The following is a 19,336-nucleotide window of genomic DNA, read 5'->3' as shown; positions in this document are numbered from 1 at the left end:
TAGTAGCCAAATGCTATTTTTTATTGATAAAAAATTTAAGTTTTTCTTTTAAAATCTTTTCTTTTAAAATCATCCAAAGGCATCATCCTAGAGATAAAATATTAAAAAGATTTTGTCTGTTAATCCAAATACCAGTCCTTTTCTTTACTCCAATTCTCCTGGTTGAGTTTCTGTGGCATAAAAACTGCCAGGAAAGCACCCCCATATATCTAATAAGTATATTTTCAGCTGATGTGGAGGAGGGTACTGACCACAGCTGTGAATATCATTTCCCGCGTGGTTTTTTCTTTACATTAATGCTATTTCTGTGATAAATTTTTCAATGGATCAAGTTAAGGAGTATTTATTAAATGCATATAATACTCTGGAAATTCGTAGGAAATCAAAGAAATTGACATGGCTATAGGGGCCTGTCCACTGACAGCTCCTAGGGTACAGTACCACTCAGATCCCTGTCATGTGTCCTAGCACTGACACTGCAACAGTGGATGTTTTCATCCAATAACACCTTTATCTTCGATACAGTTAGTGACGAGTTGGAGTTTCAGGGTATGGGGAGAGGAATCAATCAACCCATCTACAAATTGACCATTGACTTATGTGCTTTAGTTTTGTTAACTTTAAATAATCAGATTCAGAAAATATGATTAAATATAGAATTTATTTGAGGGCAAAGCTTGAGAACTAGCCACCTGAATAACACAGACTCCAAAGAAATCTAGTCAGTACTTCAAAGTGGAAAAGTTAAAGTTCACTGATTCAGGCAGAAGCAGAGGAGTTTAGCAGAGTTACAGTATTTTTCATATAAGGTCAATAAATACATTATGGTGATTTGATTATGTTCAGTTGGCTACATGCCAAGGAAAATTGTTTAACATGAACATTCCACAAGAAGGGGTAATGGTCTTGAGGAGTCTTATCTCTGGTACGATTTAGTCTTTCCTAATCATTTACAGGAAAAAGCAGAAGTTGCAGCTGTATGCTACGACTCAGGCCACATAGTCACATTCCTCTTAAGGCTCAAAATAATTTAAAGTTCCAACAGCTTAAGTTTGAATTACTTATTTCACAGTTTGATAAACTTTGTTAATCTGATTTCTCTATAGGGACTTAGGAAACTGACTCAAAGGTACTCCCCCCAAATTCTCATCAACAGGAAAGAAAATAGAATAAAATACTACTACAATAAAATTGGACAAAGTAATGATATAATACAGAGTAAGGTAGAGATGGAATAGTAAGAAAATATTTGACCAGAGAATTGAACTAGAACATAAAATTGTGAAATTCTGATGCTCTTTAAAAAGTATTTGGGAAATACAGAAAGACAATAATGGTACATAAAAAAAGTATTTCTGTCTGAAAAAAAGTTTGTGTATGGAAGGCAGGTAGAGGAAGATTGATTGTAAATGATGTTGAATCTGGCCGGGCGTGGTGGTTCATGCCTGTAATCCCAGCACTTTGGGAGGCTGATCACTTGAGGTCAGAAGTTTGAGACCACGCTGACCAACATGGTGAAACCCCATTTCTATTAAAGATACAAAAATCAGCCAGTCGTGGTGGTGGGCACCTGTAATCCCAGCTACTTGGGAGGCTGAGGCAGGGAGAATGCCCTGAATCAGGTAGGCAAAGGCTTCCTTCCTTCCTTCCTTCCTTCCTCCCTCCCTCCCTCCCTCCCTCCCTTTCTCCCTTCCTTTTTTCTTCTGTCAGCAAGTATACTATGCTAGGACAATGGAGATATGTATATGAAAGACTTAAAGAAAAAATGCAATCTGATGCTGACAATGTGCTGTGGAATGAATGAGGTGGGTACTTGACTTGATCATTGAAGTTTGGGTGTTTCTATAGGACATGAAGTCTGTTTTGAGTCTTAAAGAGTGAATAAGAAAGGAAAAGAATGAGAAAGAAATGCTATGTGTAAAAAATAAAAAGACTGTGCTAGTCAAAGAGGAGATGAAAGGTATTTTGAGTTCAGTAGTTTGACATGTTTGTTTGTAGGGTTCTTATGGGGAACTGCCATGGGTAAATAATGGAGGCACAGGCAAGAACAAGGTTGAGCACACTCTTCTAACCTAATACCAAGTTGAGGAACTTGGATTTTATTTTCCCTAACATGGAGAGAAAATGAATGCATTTAGGAAAGAGTGGCATAAGTAGGGTGTATTTTAGGCAGATCATTTGCTGCAATGTAAAGTATATCTCAGAAAAGGGAAGAAGAAAAGCATTTTAATAACTCAAGAGAGAAGTTGTAACAATTTAATTAAGAAAACCAGAGTGTGAGTGAAGAATAAGAATTGGATTTTGGAGATGTTAGGGAATAGAATTTTCAGGATTTAGGATTTGACTGGAAGTGAGAAATGAGTAAGAGAGAATCAACACGACTTAGTCTCTGGTATGTGATTAGCTTTTCTGGATGTAGAAAGAGCATATTGGGTGGTGGCTGAAGACTTTAATTTTACATGAGTTGATAGTTAACACAGTTTTCTCCCAAATTAGAAGGAAGCATCTCAAGAATCACTATTTTAAGACTAAGGGGCCAAATCCTGTGAAAATAATGATCTCAGATTCATCAAGTCCTCTGAGCCATCCTGGCACAGAAGGACTTATTAAGCTTTTGCTAACACACTCCAAGCTATGGAACTAAGCCATTAAAAACTGTGGTGTTCTTATGTCTGTTTTGGGCCTCTGAGGTGAAGGTTTCTTGGGGATTGTCTCTGTCGTCCCTACGAGAAGGAGCTCTGAGGCCTGGGTGGATGATGACAACCCCAGTGAGGGATGTGGCTAACAAGTCAATGTGTCTGGAATCTCACTGCCCTGGGCAAAGGCAGAGATAGTTTGATCCTGATCTGCCTGACTTAATTCTGTCTCTGAGCAGTACATCTATAATGGATCAAACCATATAATTCCTTAAAAGTCCAACAGCTGGTGAATTAAGTCAGTAAATGGTCCAGTTCAAACTGACTTTATTTTTATTACCCAGATTATTTGACTGAGCTGATCCATTCTTTTACTTTTGTCATTGCAGATATAATTACACTAACAATCAAAGCACTGTTTCTTCCATCCCACCCAGTGAGAATATAGGTGTTTATCTTTCTGTGCCTGATGTATTTCACTTAATATAATGCCCTCTGGATTTATCTGTGTTGCCGCAAATGACAGGATTTCGAATCTGTATCAGTGAGGAATTTTGTTTGTAATTTCACTTTTGTTCTATGCATTATTATTATTATTATTTTTCAGATGGAGTTTTGCTCTTGTTGCCCAGGCTGGAGTGCAATGGCGCGATCTCGGCTCACTGCAACCTTCGTCTTCTGGGTTCAAGTGATTCTCCAGTCTCAGCCTCCCGAGTAGCTGGTAGGTGACTGACAAATGCTTCAAAATTAGCCAAAACTTAAAATTAAGTTAAAGTTTACCTTCAAGATTCAACCTGAATGAGTTGCTCTGTATTGCTGGTAATAAAAAATAATCTTTAATGGTATAAAAGCAAACCTCAGAGAATGTTTTTTTCCCCAGTTGACATCTAAATGGGAAACTGTAAAACATTTGTATGGCCTTATGCACTTTTTACTTTAGAATTTCAACTTTTTCTAGTTAAATTTTTTCTAAACAGATTCCTGTGTATTTGAAAGACAAATGATTTTTTAATTGAAATGCTTAAGCAGTTTTTAAGAAGTTAAAGCTATTGTGCTTATTCTTTAGTTTATTTAATATAACTACATTTTAAGAGTTTGATTGAATGTTAAGTTCCTCTGAACTTTGGTTAATAAGCAGAAAGCATTACATGCGATTCTTGACATATGCTTTCAAGGAATCTCTTTAAAAAATGTTAAAGGTAGAAGTATTGAAATTTTAATTATGTATTTGCAAAATTTGAAAAATTATGTCTTGCAGCTTTTTAAATGCCAAAGTATGATACATATTTTCCCTTAGTAATATGACGATAATAACTGTAGTTACCATGGGCTAACTATATGCTACACGACATGCTAAATTCTTTATGTATATTTATCTTCTAATCTTTAGAAATGCCTAACAAGTTTGGCAGTTTTATTGTCTTCATTTTTATAACCATTATTCTTGATTCATTATAGTCATTTTTCTGTGCTTCATTCTTTATGTATGTTATGTATGTTTATGTTTGTTCATGCACTTTTATTTCTAATAATGTAATAAACATTTAGAAATTAGAAAACTGAGATTTAAAAGTGGAATAAATTGGCCGGGCGCGGTGGCTCAAGCCTGTAATCCCAGCACTTTGGGAGGCCGAGACGAGCGGATCACGAGGTCAGCAGATCGAGACCATCCTGGCTAACACGGTGAAACCTCGTCTCTACTAAAAAATACAAAAAACTAGCGGGCGAGGCGGGCGCGGTGGCTCAAGCCTGTAATCCCAGCACTTGGGAGGCCGAGACGGGCGGATCACGAGGTCAGGAGATCGAGACCATCCTGGCTAACACGGTGAAACCCCGTCTCTACTAAAAATACAAAAAAAAACTAGCCGGGCGAGGTGGCGGGCGCCTGTAGTCCCAGCTACTCGGGAGGCTGAGGCAGGAGAATGGCGTAAACCCGGGAGGCGGAGCTGCAGTGAGCTGAGATCCGGCCACTGCGCTCCAGCCTGGGCGACAGAGCGAGACTCCGTCTCAAAAAAAAAAAAAAAAAAAAAAAAAAAAAAAAAACTAGCCGGGCGAGATGGCGGGCGCCTGTAGTTCCAGCTACTCGGGAGGCTGAGGCAGGAGAATGGCGTAAACCGGGAGGCGGAGCTTGCAGTGAGCTGAGATCCGGCCACTGCACTCCAGCCGGGCAACACAGCGAGACTCCATCTCAAAAAAAAAAAAAAAAAAGGGGGGGAATAAATTGTCCATGGGACACCCAGCTATAACACACTCAGAGCCAGGATTAAAACTGGCATCTGTCTGATTCTAAAACCTGCGATGGTAACTACCGTGACTGCAGAAATCTTCCTTGATCATTCTACGTCAATGGACTTACCTGTCTCTTTCTCCTCTCAGTCTTATTTTTTTCTTATACTCATTACTATTTGATGTGTGTGTAGATTTTTTAAATAGAGATGGGGTCTTGCTTTGATAATCATACATGTTTATTTTTAATATACTATCTGTCTCTCTTGCTTTTCTGTTCACTGTTCTCCTAAAACAAGTCCAGGCATTTCTATGTGGTTTGTAGGTATTCGTTGATACTTAAATGAATGAATGTAATTAGTGTATTCTGTACACCTTCAGTGCATATATTATTAAAGATGTGATAGATTTCGTGTTTTCCTTTCTTTATATTGTTATTCCTATATTGCAGCCGTCCCCAATCTTTGGCACCAGGGACTGGTTTCGTGGAAGACAACTTTTCCATGGACTGGGCAGGGGGATGGTTTCAGGATGATTCAAGTACATTACATTTATTGCATACTTTATTTCTATTATTATTGCATTGTAATATATAATGAAATATAAAACTCACCATAATGTAGAATCAGCGGGAGCCCTGAGCTTGTTTTCCTGCAACTAGACAGTTCCATCAGAGGGTGATGGGAGACAGTGACACCCGAAATGTGCTGCTTATGTCCAGTCTACTCCGTAATCTTGGCTGCTGTCACTGCAAAAAACAAAGACAGGATGTTGGAAATGGAAGCAGGTGTTTCAGTAATACTATTGACCAGGAAATGTCAGTCTTCCTGTGGAGAACAGCAAAGGCTTTGCTGTCCTTAAATTTTACATAACATTTTGTATTATTGGTCTTTCTCTGTGTTATTTTTTTTTCCTGATATCTCTCCTCTCTTCTTCCTCTTCTTTAATGGTACATCTAATCCTGTTCTTTTATTCTAAATTTTTTAATGCTTTTCAATGCCAGCAGGTCTTTACTGAATACTTCTATAATCATTTAACTCCAATTCTATTTCAATAGCTAGGCTGCCCATCTGGTATTTCTATTGGTTATTATACTTATCACAAACTTGATAAATCTGAAATTCTGTGCAATAGATAATTTTCTTGTGGTAGTTAAAAAATATGTTCAATAATTATTTGAAACTCTTCAAAAAGTATGAGGTATCTTCAAAAAGTTCATGGGAAATGCATATTATGAAGAAACTATGCATAGATTTCAGAAACATTTTGCACCTAAATAAACTTGTACTAACTTGTTATAACACATCTGAATAGGATCTAATTTGAGGAATTATAAGAAAACTAAGACACCAATTTGAAAAGAGGTCCTATTAGAGCAACATGAATTCTGCCAAAATTAACGCAAGAATAAACATCAAATTTATGGCAATTTTGGGTGAAATAGTAAAATCACTGGTTCTTTATGAGAAGTTTATGAGGACAATGCTCTCTAACATTTGCAAGTTTACAAATGAATAACTCATTTGAAGAAGGGATGGTAAGATATTGAAGATAAAGCCTGCAGTGGCAGACAATTCACATTAGTTCACCAGGAAAAAAAAAAAAATCTTGTTCATGTCCTGCTTTAGGAATAACAACAGCATAAACAACAGCCAACACCATAGCCATCCCAATTGGTTAAATTTACACAATTTTGAAAAATTTTCCACTCAATAGTTTCAAAAACTCTTGTTCCCAGATCAACTGCAGCAAGAGCAGAGCTTTCAACTGATATTTTGCATAAGTGGAATCAAGATCCTGAAGCATTTCTTCCAATAATTTTAAGAGGAGGTCAAACACAGCCGTTCCAGTGAAATCCTCAAGACTTTCTAGAGGGCCCAAAACAAAAAAACCCCAATAACACATGCTATTATGAGAGTATTTTGAGAAAATTAGCCAAAGTTTTAGAAGGAAAACTTCCAGGAAATTTCACCAGAGAATTCTTCTCCACCATAACAATATTCCTCCTCATTCCTCTCATCAAAAAAAGACAAATTTGCCAGAGTTTCAATAGAAAATTATTAGGCATCCACCTTATAACCCTGATTTTGCTCCCACTAACTTCCTTTTTCTTTTCTGATTTAAAAAAAACTTGAAAGGACACCCATTTTTCTTCAGTTAATAATGTAAAAAAGACTGTCTTGACATGGTTAAATTCCCAGGACCTTAGTTTTTTGTAGGGATAGACTAAAGGCCAGTATTATTGCTTATAAATGTGTCTTGAACTTGATGAAGCTTGTGTTGAGAAATAAAGTTTCCGTATTTTACTTTTGTGTTTTACTTTCATTTTTTCACAAACTTATTGAAGTCCTTTCATAGACCCTAATTCTCTTCTTCTTGAAGGTATGTCCAGCTTCAGCATCCTTTCTTGTGAATAGAATGTGACAGAAGTGACCATGTGTGACTTCTGAGTCTAGGTCATCAAAGACTTTGCCACTTATGCTTTCCTTTTTCCTAAGCCACTCACGCTGGAAGAAACCAACAACTATTTGGTGAGAATAATCAAGCAGCCAAGCAGCCCTACAAAAACATCCATGTGGAGAGAACCTAAGGCCTTCAATGACAAACACCACCAACTCGTGGGCCGTGAATGTGAGCAAACTTGAAAGTGGATCTTCTACTTTCGGTCAAGCCTTTGGATGCCCTGCCCCAGTTGAAATCTGACTGTAACCACATGAGATATCCAGAGGAACAACCACCATGATAAACTGCTCTTGAATTACTCGTTTACAAAAACTCAATTAGGTAATAAATACTGTGAGTTTATGCCACAAAATTTTGGGGTTATATGTTATGAAACAATAGATAGCAATTTCACTCTTTCAACATCCATTTTATTTTTATACAATAATGTATTTTTAATAATGGGATATGTATTGAGAAATGCACTGTTGTGTAATATCATTGTTGTGTGAGCATGGTAAGATGTACTTACACAAACCTAGGTGGTATAGCCTATCACACACCTAGAGTATATGGTAGAGCCTATTGCTCCTAAACTACAAACCTGTGCAATACATTACTGTGCTGAATACTGTAGGCAACTGTAACACAATGGTCAGCATTTGTGTATATAACATACAAAAGGCAGAGTAAAAATAAGGTATAAAAGATTAAAAAATGGTACACTTGAATAGGGCATTTACCTCAGGTGGTCTGCTAATTTTCATGGTCACATGAAGATTCCACTGAGATATATTTTCCCAAAGGTGACAGCTTTGATTATGTGCACCATTCATGAAGGTCCCCTTTACCTTGCTTTTCCTGACTTGTCAAGTGCATGATGATGTGGCAAGCCAGCGCAAGAACTGAACTCTGTTCTCTTTCTATTGAGTTCTGCAGCTATTTATTCTGAGTTTGGTACCTAGACTTTGTAGACCCCATTTCTTTGACATTCTTGGTAGAATCAGAGCATCTTCATCCCATTGTGCTATCCTTGTGTTACTGTTATGTTTTATGATGCCTAAAGTTATTTTATAGATGAATAATCTGAGGGTAGACCATAGGCATAGAACCTTTGAGCCTATTGTTTGAGCCAGCCTCACAGAGAGGACAGTTAGTGGTTTTCTCGGGATCAGCATCAATTTGGATAAACATTGCTGTCAGTTACTATGAAACTGGTTACATTTTCTATTCGGGTTTTTTTTTTTTTGTCTTAAGAAAACATCTTTAATCCATAGAGCATGTTTTCTATGGTTTTACACCCACTAGGGTCACAGGCTTTTTTCTGCCTTAAGATATGGCCAATGATCACATTGGGGCCTAGACATTAGGTGCACAGAATTACATACAAACTGTACTCTAAATACTCTTCATTTTAGGATAAAACTATTGGTACACATATACTTTTATTACAATTCTTATGCTTACTTTTCTGAATAGCATTACTTCATCAAAGATTATTTGAACCTTTAATGGCCACACTAACGAATGTTGACCAGAGAAACATTGTTCCTTCGAGTGGCATTTTAGGAAAACAAAGATTCCTTGGGTCCAATGGGCAGTATTTTTAGTTGGTAGGCAGAAATGCTGAAATCCTGAATCAAACACTGCTCCACTAAAATATTCTGTGGCTAAAGATGAAAAATTTTCAATCAGAAGCAATAAAAATTAGACACATTTTAAAGTAAATCTTTCCCTTTCTTGTCCTTCACTTGCCTCCTGGCATGCAGCTCTCCCACCTGTCCCTTATGACTCTGTTCTCTCTTCTTCTGCCCCGCCATTGACTTTTCCTTCTTGCTTTTTGTTCTGAAATTATTTTCCCATCATAAATTCTCAAATTGTTTGTTCCATCTAAAGATCCATCTTTACCATGAGCCAGATATGTAAGCAACTGCAGAATTTAAATCTAGTGCATGAGTTCAGAGTCATACATGAACTAAGAAGTTAAAATGAACAATTTTTAAAAACTAGACAAGGAAATCAAATATTAATCAAATGATTTAGAATTCTTTAGGGCACATATGGCCCAGGGTTGCTTGACATATCAACTTGTACACCTGTTAATTGAAACATCAGATGCTAAATCCTGGATGACAAAATGTGATTTGGTCTGACCTGGTGGTCAGCATTGTGCCATACCTTTGGAATTGACAGAGAAAGACAGGAAACATGTAGAATTCCTCTTTCCAAAATAAATATCAGGGTCAAACTCATTCATAAAAACAATAAAATTATTAAACCATGGAAGAATTTGGAGATGGACTATAAAATTTATTGTCACAACTCAGAGTTAAATAAAACAGGTTTTCATTAAAAATCAAATTATGTAAAAGTTGTAAAACTTAAAATCTTAATAACAGGAATAATTATATAATAAAAGCTATCACAAATACTCAACAGGAAACCAGAAATTTTAATTATTTTGCCATTTGTTTTACTATCAACTCTTGACTATTGTGTTTCTTAAAAGAAACAAATATACCATTATGAGGTGATCAGAAGCAGACAAGGAGGTTAGACATTCCCTCATTTATTCACTCAGCAACCCTGCCACAGAACTAAACCTATGCCAAGTGCCCTGGTGGGCCCAGCATGTGGTACTGAGAAATGATTGCATTGCCCTTTCCCCAACTCAGGGAGCCCACAATCTGAGGATGTATGGACAAAAACACTAAAGCAAGTACATGTAAAAGAAGAGTAAATGCTATAATAAAGTAAGATGTTGGGAGGGAGGGCAGGGGAGCCATGGCATTCGAGGGACCCAAATGCCTCACTGAGGTGACATTTATGCCATGACCAGGATAACAACAGAAGTCCAGCCCTACACAAGTCTGGGAACAGTATGTGAGGGAGATGCCACTCCTGGTGCAGAGACATGCAGGCAGAGGATGTGAGAAAGAGGCCGGTGTGGGCTAGAGGGAGCCTGGGGGAGAGAAGAAAAGAGGGAGGATGACTCTGGGGCCTGGAAGAAGATACTGATCTGTTTCTCTCTGACAACATTGTCCCCAGACTTAGCACCTTTAAACAACAAATGCTTACTATCTCGTGATTCATGTGGACCAGAATCTGGACACTGCTTTGCTGGCTGCCTCCACATGGGGCTCCATGAGGCTGGGGCTGTGTTCTCAGCTGAAGCTGGGCTGTGGGAGGATTGGCTTCCAAGTACACTCATGTGGATATTGTCCAGGTTCAGTGTAGACTGAGAGCCTGAGTGTCTCCCGGGGCCTGGGCACTCCCTCATTCTCTGTTGTGTAGGCCTCTGCCTAGGGCAGCTCATAACACTGGAGCTTGCTTTCTGAATTTGAGGAATACAGTAGAAAGACAGGGAGATAATTACATATTGACAGAGAAAGACGAAGACACAGGCAGAGAATGAGGGAGAAAATACTTGACAGAGTAAGTAGATGAGAGAAATAGAGAGACAGAAAGATTGAGAGAGGAAACACAGAGTGACTAGGAGAAAATGACAGCTCTTTTGATAATAACATAATGAGAATTGCAATAGACTGAACATTTCCCCACCAAAAACTGTATACGTTGAAATCGTAGCTCCCAGTGTAACAGTGCTAGGAAGTGGGAGGTAATTAGGTTCTGAATCCTCATGAATGTGATTACCGGCTCTATAAAAGAAACCCCAGAGAGCTCCTTACTCCACTATCTGTCAGGTAAAAATACAATGTAAAGTCTACAGTCTTCAACTCAGAAGACAGAGTTCTCACCAGAGCCCAACCACGCTAGTGTTCTGATCTTCAACTTCTGTCCTCCATAACTGTGAGAAAGAACATTCTGTTGTTGATAAGTGGCTCAGTCTATCTTTGCTATAACAGCCTGACCTAAGACAGAAGTGTTATCCCATTATGTCCGTTGCATTCTGTTGATTAGAAGTGACTCACTAACCCCTTAGTATTGTGTGCCTTCCTGTAAGCCTTGCCCACCACATAGGCCAAAATGAAGGACATGGGTCTGATTCTGAATATAATGAGAAGGCACTGAAAGGAGTAATGTCAGAGGATGACACTCTCTGAATTCCATTTCATCTCAAACTCTTACTGGTGCAGAATGAAAAATGAGGCTGAGAGGGGAAGCGACTTTCCAATATCACACTGCTGGATATAGGCCTGTTTGAGGTGTACTCTATGCTACCTCCCATTCCTTCTTATAGTTCCTTTATCCCTAAGTGTGTGCATTATCTACATGGGATGCCACACTATGAGTTACAAGTTTTATCTCATACACACCTGATGAGTTCCCTAGGAAGAAGATGCTGGCATGTTACCCACTGTACGTGTTGAAAGGCCCCTAAACCCACAATAACTTTTCTAGTGTCACAGAACTGTAAGAAAAAGTAGGTTCTTACCCACATCTGTGACCTCACACCTGAGGCCCTGGCTGTATTCAGGTCTTTCCAGGGAACTGAGGGCTGTGTTTGCATAATTGTACACAGGTAAAGAGTTAACATGCAGGGATAGTGAGCAGTCAGTGGCCCAGCAGGGCCTTGGGGTAGGTCTTATGGAAGCAAGGAGCCCAGAGGATGAAACTTTGAAAAAGTGATCTTACTTCCTTGGTGACAGACCCCAACAGAACTTAGAATTCTGGTAACCGAGCACCCACATCCTAGAGACAGCCCTGTATCCAGGTGGGAAATGCTTGAGAGCACAATGTGCACCTGCTAGATCCCAACTCTCTTAGGCTCTTGCTTCAGGAAGGCCTAAAGTGAAAATCTTTTCGGAGATGCTGACATTGGCTTATTCCTCACCGTAGATGTCTCTGGAGATTTTGCAGGGGTTGCCCAGAGGTAATATGTTAAGTCGAGGGCGGGCTCCTCCAGCCTAGGTCTCATCAATGCTTTCATTGTCCTTTGCTTTAGAATGTAAGGAAAAATCAGGAACTGAAAATAGGAAAAATTGACCAAAACTACATTTTTGTGCGATTCCCTAAGGTTCGTTGTTGTTGTTGTTATTTTGTTTTAGACAGGACCTCACTCTGTCACCCAGGCTGGAGTTCAGTGGCACAATCGCAGCTCACTGCAGCCTAGATCTTCTGAGATCAAGCAATTCTCTCACCTCAGCCTCCAAAGTAGCTGAGGGACTACAGGTGCACACCATCACACCTGGCTAATATATATATTTTTTATTTTTAGCAGAGATGAAGTCTCATTATGTTGCCCAGGCTTGTCTTGAACTCCTGAACTCAAGCAATCCTCAATGTTTGATACACAGCTTTGCTAGGTGTAGGATTCTTAGTTGACAGTTTTTTCTTTTTTTCTGTGAGCACTGGCTAAAGAAAGTTTAAAAAGAAGAAATATAGAAACTTCAAGTAAGGCAATAAAATGAACAAAAATGAACAAATTAAGAGCTAAGAAACAACAAAGACTGAGTACTGAGGTTGTAATTATGGCAGCTAATGATAGAATGGATCCAGTCAGAGAGTTCAGGCAGAACTGTATTTGCAGAGAGTAGAAGTCTGAGGGTGAAGGTGTCCTAAATGAGGCCAATTGGAAGACTTGTTTATTACAGAATCAAAGACAATGCATGGGAACACACCATGCCAAACCCAAACAGGCTGAGGTGGTGCTCTGTGCAAAGGTATATAGGTTTATGGGAAGAAAAGCTACCATTATAACATCGTTTATTTATTTATTTATTTTTAATTAAAAGAATCACAAATGTGGCAGTTATAATCAGGGTTAAGGTTAAAGTTAGAGTTGTATTTCAGGTTTGGTTGGTGGGTGTCACAAAGAAAAAGTATGTCTGCTGCCAAGTGGGTGTTCTAGTTTGTGAAATAAAACATCCCAATGACTAGAAACAGTAGAGGAGAAAAAGGAATGGGATGGCAAACACAGGTTCCTGGAAATTTATATTAAAATAAGGTTTACAAAGGAGGACAGTGTGCATCTCAGTCATCAGTGCTGCCTGCAATGGAGTATTTCTGCCCATGATAAATACACCATAATATGTGAGAGGTGAAAAGCAGCCTACATTATGCTTCCCACGCCACATGCCTTGACTTGGGGCTCTGTTCCCAGGGAAAAAGAGTACATCTTTGAAGTAGTTTTGGAGCAGGAGGTATCTTCCAAATTCCAACAAAGTATCTTATATTTCTAGGTGATCCTGAGACCTCTGGAGAAGAAACAAATGAAGGCCATGAAACTTCCTTGAACTAGTGGAAATCCATAAGAAAATCTGACATTATGTTCTATTCTCTTGGAAGGTAGAAATAATGTTTGACTTCTGTTTTGTTGACAAGAAGTGAGGCCAGACCACCCATCTGAGCAAGGCTATCTGGGGCAATTACCTCACACGTGGAAAACATGGGAGTCCATCTGTTTCCAATCTGCTGTTTTCCAAAAATTAAGGAAGTTCAGTTTTCCCTTTGATATCCTGTTTCTAACAATCCCAGTGCCAGTGCTGTCCTGTTTCTACAAGTGACAATGACAAATATGAGCCTGAAGAAAGATGAGCTGATGGCATTCCCAGCTTATTACGACTCCTTGGGGGGCCTTATCTTACATACATGGATTCAATTCATAGACTTAGCTGGGTGAGTATCTATTATTCAGCTGCATTAGAAGTGACTACTTAAGACTTAGGTGTGTGGTGAAATGAGGCAGGATTTTCTCCTCATAATTGCCATCTCACTATCACTGAATCATAGCTAAAATCAGGAAATTATTCAAGAAGAAATAGAAATGTAATGTTATGAGGACATACATTTAGAGATTGGTGGAAAGGCCTTCATAATTTTGTGGCGTGCTCTTTGAGCTGGAATTATAGTTGACATGATACATGTGCAGAACGTGCAGGTCTGTTACACACGTATACATGTACTATGGTGGTTTGCTACACCCATTAACCCATCATCTACATTAGATATTTCTCCTAATGCTATCCCTCTTCTAGCCCCCAACTCCCTGAAGGCCCCCGGTGTGTGATGTTCCCCTCATTGTGTCCATGTGTTCTCATTGTTCAACTCCCACTTATGAATGAGAATATGTGGTGTTTGGTTTTCTGTTCTTGTGTCAGTATGCTGATAATGATGGTTTCCAGCTTCATCCATGTTCCTGCAAAGGACATGAACTCATCATTTTTTATTGCTTAATAGTATTCCATGGTGTATATGTGCCACATTTTCTTTATCCAGTCTATTGTTGATGGGCATTTGGGTTGGTTCCAAGTCATTGCAGCAGTGAACACTGCTGCAATAAATATATGTGTGCATGTGTCTTTATAGTAGAATAATTTATAATCCTTTGGGTATATACCCAGTAATGGGATGCTGGGTCAAATGGTATTTCTGGTTCTAGATCCTTGAGGAATTGCTACACTGTCTTCCACAATGGTTGAACTAATTTACACTCCAACAGTGTAAAAGCATTCCTATTTCTCCACATCCTCTCCAGTATCTGTTGTTTCCTGACTTTTTAATGATCGCCATTCTAACTGGTGTGAGATGGCATGTCATTGTGGTTTTGATTTGCATTTCTCTAATCACCAGTGATGATGAACTTTTTTCACGTTTGATGGCCACATAAATGTCTTCTTTTGAGAAGTGTCTGTTTATATCCTTTGCCTACTTTTTGATGTTTTTTTTTCCTTGTAAATTTAAGTTCTTTGTAGATTCTGGATATTAGACCTTTGTCAGATGGATAGATTGCGAAAACTTTCTCCCATTCTGTAGGTTGCCTGTTCACTCTGATGATAGTTTCTTTTGCTGTGCCGAAACTCTTGTTTAATTAGATCCCATTTGTCAATTTTGGCTTTTGTTGCCATTGCTTTTGGTGTTTTAGTCATTAAGTCTTTGCCCATGCCTATGTCCTGAATGGTACTGCCTGGATCTTCTTCTGAGGTTTTTATGGTTTTAGGTCTTATGTTTAAGTCTTTAATCCATCTTGAGTTAATTTTTGTTTAAGGTGTAAGGAAGATAGATGTCCAGTTTCAGTTTTCTGCATATGGCTAGCCAGTTTTCCCAACACCATTTATTAAAGAAGGAATCCTTTCCCCATTGCTTGTTTTTGTCAGGTTTGTCAAAGATCAGATGGTTGTATGTGTATGGTCTTATTTCTCAGTTCTCTATTCTATTCCATTGGTCTATGTGTCTGTTTTGGTACCAGTATCATGCTATTTTGGTTACTGTAGCCTTATAGTATAGTTTGAAGTTGGGTAGTGTGGTACCTCCAGCTTTGTTCTTTTTGTTTAGCAATGTCTTGGCTATTTGGGCTCTTTTTTGGTTCCAAATGAATTTTAAAATAGTTTCTTCTAATTCTATGAAGAATGCCAATTGTAGTTTAATGGGAATAGCATTGAATTCTTTTATAAATTACTTTGGGCAGTATGGCTATCTTCATGAACTAATTCTTCCCATCCATGAGCATGGAATGTTTCTTCATTTGTTTGTGTCCTTTCTGATTTCTCTGAGCAGTGGTTTGAACAACGGTTCTCCTTGAAGAAGTCCTTCACATCTCTTGTAAATTGTATTCTTAGGTAATTTATTCTCTTTGTAGCAATTGTGAATGGGAGTTCACTCATGGTTTGACTGTCTATCATTGGTGTACAGAAATGTGTGTGAGTTTTGCCAACTGATTTTGTATCCTGAGACTTTGCTAAGTTACTTATCAGTTTAAGGAGATTTTGGACTGAGACAGTGGGGTTTTCTAAATACATCATCATGTCATCTGCAAACAGAGACAATTTGACTTCCTCTCTTCCTATATGAATACCCTTTATTTCTTTCTCTTGCCTGATTGCCCTGGCCAGAACTTCCAATGCTATGTTGAATAGGAGTGGTGAGAGAGGGCATTCTTGTCTGTTGCCAGTTTTCAAGTATGCTTCCAGATTTTGCCCATTCAGTATGATATTGGCTATGAGTTTGTCATAAATAGCTCTTACTATTTCGAGGTGCGTTCCATCAGTACCTAGTTTATTGAGAGTCTTTTGCATAAAGGGGTGTTGAATTTTATTGAAGGGCTTTTCTGCATCTATTGAGATAATCATGTGGTTTTTGTCATTGGTTTTGTTTATGTAATTGATCATGTTTATTGATTTGTGTATGTTGAACCATCCTTGCAACCCAGGGATGAACCTGACTTGATTGCGGTGGATAAGCTTTTTGATGTGCTGTTGGATTTGGTTTTCCAGTATTTTATTGAGGATTTTTGCATCAATGTTCATGAGGGATACTGGCCTGAAATTTTATTTTTCTGTTGTGTCTCTGCCAGATTATGGTATCAGGATGACGCTAGACTCACAAAATGAGTTAGGGAGGAGTCCCTCTTTTTCCACCTTTTGGAATAGTTTCAGAAGGAATGGTATCAGCTCCTCTTTGTACCTCTGGTAGAATTCGGCTGTGAATCCATCTGGACCTGGGTCTCATTAATTACTGCCTCAATTTGAGAACTTGTTATTGGTCTATAATAACAATCTTCCTATAACAACAGGGATCCAACTTCTTCCTGGTTTAGTCTTGGGAGGATGTATGTGTTCAGGAATTTATCCATTTCTTCTAGATTTTCTAGTTGATTTGCGTAGAGGTGTTTATAGTATTCTCTGATGGTAGTTTGTGGGATTTCTGTGGGATCAGTGGTGATATCTCCTTTATCATTTTTATTGTGTCTATTTGATTCTTCTCTCTTTCCTTCTTTATTAGTCTGGCTTGTGGTCTATCTATTTTGTTAATCTCTTCAAAAACCAGCTCTTGGATTCATTGATTTTTTTGAAGGGTTTTTCGTATATCTATCTCCTTTAGTTCTGCTCTGATCTTAGTTATTTCTTGTCTTCTGCTAGTTTTTGAATTTATTTGCTGTTGCTTCTCTAGTTATTTTTTAATCATGATGTTAGGGTGTCGATTTTAGATATTTCCTCCTTTCTCCTGTGGGCATTCAGTGCTATAAATTTCCCTCTAAACACTGCTTTAGCTGTGTCCCAGAGATTCTGGTATGTTGTGTCTTTGTTCTAATTGGTTTCAAAGAACTTATTACTTCTGCCCTAATTTCATTATTTACCTAGGAGTCATTCAGGAGCAGGTTGTTCAGTTTTCATGTAGTTTCGTGGCTTTGAGTGAGTTTCTTAATCCTGAGCTCTAATTTGATTGCACTATGGTCTGAGAGACTGTTATGATTTCTGTTCTATTGCATTTGCTGAGGAGTGTTTTACTTCCAAGTATGTGGTCAATTTTAGAATAAGTGTGATGAGGCACTGAGAAGAATGTATATACTGTTGATTTGGGGTGGAGAGCTCTGTAGATGTCTATCATGTCTGCTTGGTCCAGAGCTGAGTTCAAGTCCTGAATATCTTTGTTAATTTTCTGTTTCATTCATCTGTGTAATATTGACAGTGAGGTGTTAAAGTCTCCCCAGTTTATTGTGTGGGAATCTAAGTCTCTTACTATTATGATTGAGTGGGAGTCCAAGTCTCTTTGTAGGTCTCTAAGAACTTGCTTTATGAATCTGGGCGCTTCTATATTGGGTGCATATATATTTGGGATACTTAACTCTTCTTGTTGCATTGATCCCTTTTACCATTATGTAATGCCCTTCTTTGTCTTTTTTGATCTTTGTTGGTTTAAAGTGTGCTTTATCAGAGACTAGGATTGCAAAGTCTGCTTTTTTTTGCTTTCCATTTGCTTGGTAAATATTCCTCCATCCCTTTATTTTGAGTGTATGTGTGTCTATGCATGTAGATGGGTCTCCTGAATACAGCACACCAATGGGTCTTGACTCTTTATCTAATTTGCCAGTCTGTGTCTTTCAATTGGGGCATTTAGCTCATTCATATTTAAGGTTAATATTGTTATATGTGAATTTGATCCTGTCATTATGATGCCAGCTGGTTATTCTGCCAGCTATTAGCTGAGCAGTTTCTTTATAGTGTCAATGGACTTTACAATTTGATATGCTCTTGCAGAGGCTGGTACTGGTTTTTCCTTTCCATGCTTCAGGAGCTCTTATAAGGCAGGCCTGGTGGTGACAAAACCTCTCAGCATTTGCTTGTCTGGAAAGGATTTCATTTCTCCTTTGCTTATGAAGCTTTGTTTGGCTGGATATGAAATTCTAGGTTGAAAATGCTTTCCTTTAAGAATGTTGAATATTGCCCCCCTACTCTCTTCTGGCTTGTAGGGTTTCTGCAGAGAGGTCCACTGTTAGTCTGATGGGCTTCCCTTTGCGGGTAACCCGACCTTCCTCTCTGGCTGCCCTTAACATTTTTTCCTCATTTCAACCGTGGTGAATCTGATGATTATGTGTCTTGGGGTTGCTCTTCTCGAGAAGTACCTTAATGGTGTTCTCTGTATTTCCTGAATTTGAATGTTGGCCTGTCTTGCTAGGTTGGGGAAATTCTCCTGGATAATAGTCTGAAAAGTGTTTTTCAACTTGGTTCCATTCTCCCTATCACTTTCAGGTACACCAATCAAATGTAGGTTTGGTCTTTTCACGTAATCCCATATTTCTTGGAGGCTTTGTTCATTCCTTTTCATTCTTTTTTCTCTTTGTCTTCACGATTTCATTACATTGATCTTCAATCTCTGATATCCTTTCTTCTGCTTGATCGATTTGGCTATTGATACTTGTGTATGCTTCAGGAAGTACTCGTGTTGTGTTTTTCAGCTCCATTAGGTCATTTATATTCTTCTCTAAACTGGTTATTCTAGTTAGCAATTCCTGTAATCTTTCTTCAAGGTTCTTAGCTTCCTTGCATTGGGTTAGAACATGCTCCTTTAGCTCGGAGGAGTTTGTTATTACCCACCTTCTGAAGTTTACTTCTGTCAATTTGTCAAACTCATTCTCTGTCCAGTTTTGTTCCCTTGCTGGTGAGGAGGAGAAAAGGCATTCTGGTTTTTGGAATTTTCAGCCTTTTGTACTGGTTTTTCCTCATCTGTGTGGATTTATCTACCTTTGGTCTTTGACGTCGGTGATCTTTGGATGGGGTTTCTGTGTGGACATCCTTTTTGTTGATGTTGATGCTATTCCTTTCTGTTAGTTAGTTTTCCTTCTGACAGTCAGG

At 38.5% G+C, this 19,336-nt stretch overlaps 1 long non-coding RNA gene across 1 annotated transcript in view; it reads right to left on the bottom strand.

Annotated features, from left to right (window-relative positions):
* LOC117075101 overlaps positions 1-19,336 on the bottom strand; it is a 64,220-nt gene that overhangs the window by 37,863 nt on the left and 7,021 nt on the right. The window contains exon 2 of the long non-coding RNA XR_004433845.1: positions 5,476-5,610. This is a non-coding gene — a long non-coding RNA (uncharacterized LOC117075101). The remainder of the gene's footprint in view (positions 1-5,475; positions 5,611-19,336) is intronic.

The sequence above is a fragment of the Trachypithecus francoisi genome, unplaced genomic scaffold, assembly GCF_009764315.1.
Source record: "Trachypithecus francoisi isolate TF-2019V2 unplaced genomic scaffold, Tfra_2.0 Lachesis_group5, whole genome shotgun sequence".
NCBI lineage: Eukaryota > Metazoa > Chordata > Mammalia > Primates > Cercopithecidae > Trachypithecus > Trachypithecus francoisi.
Note: the sequence above shows the minus strand (reverse complement) of the source record. Positions and strands in the feature narration are given on the sequence as shown.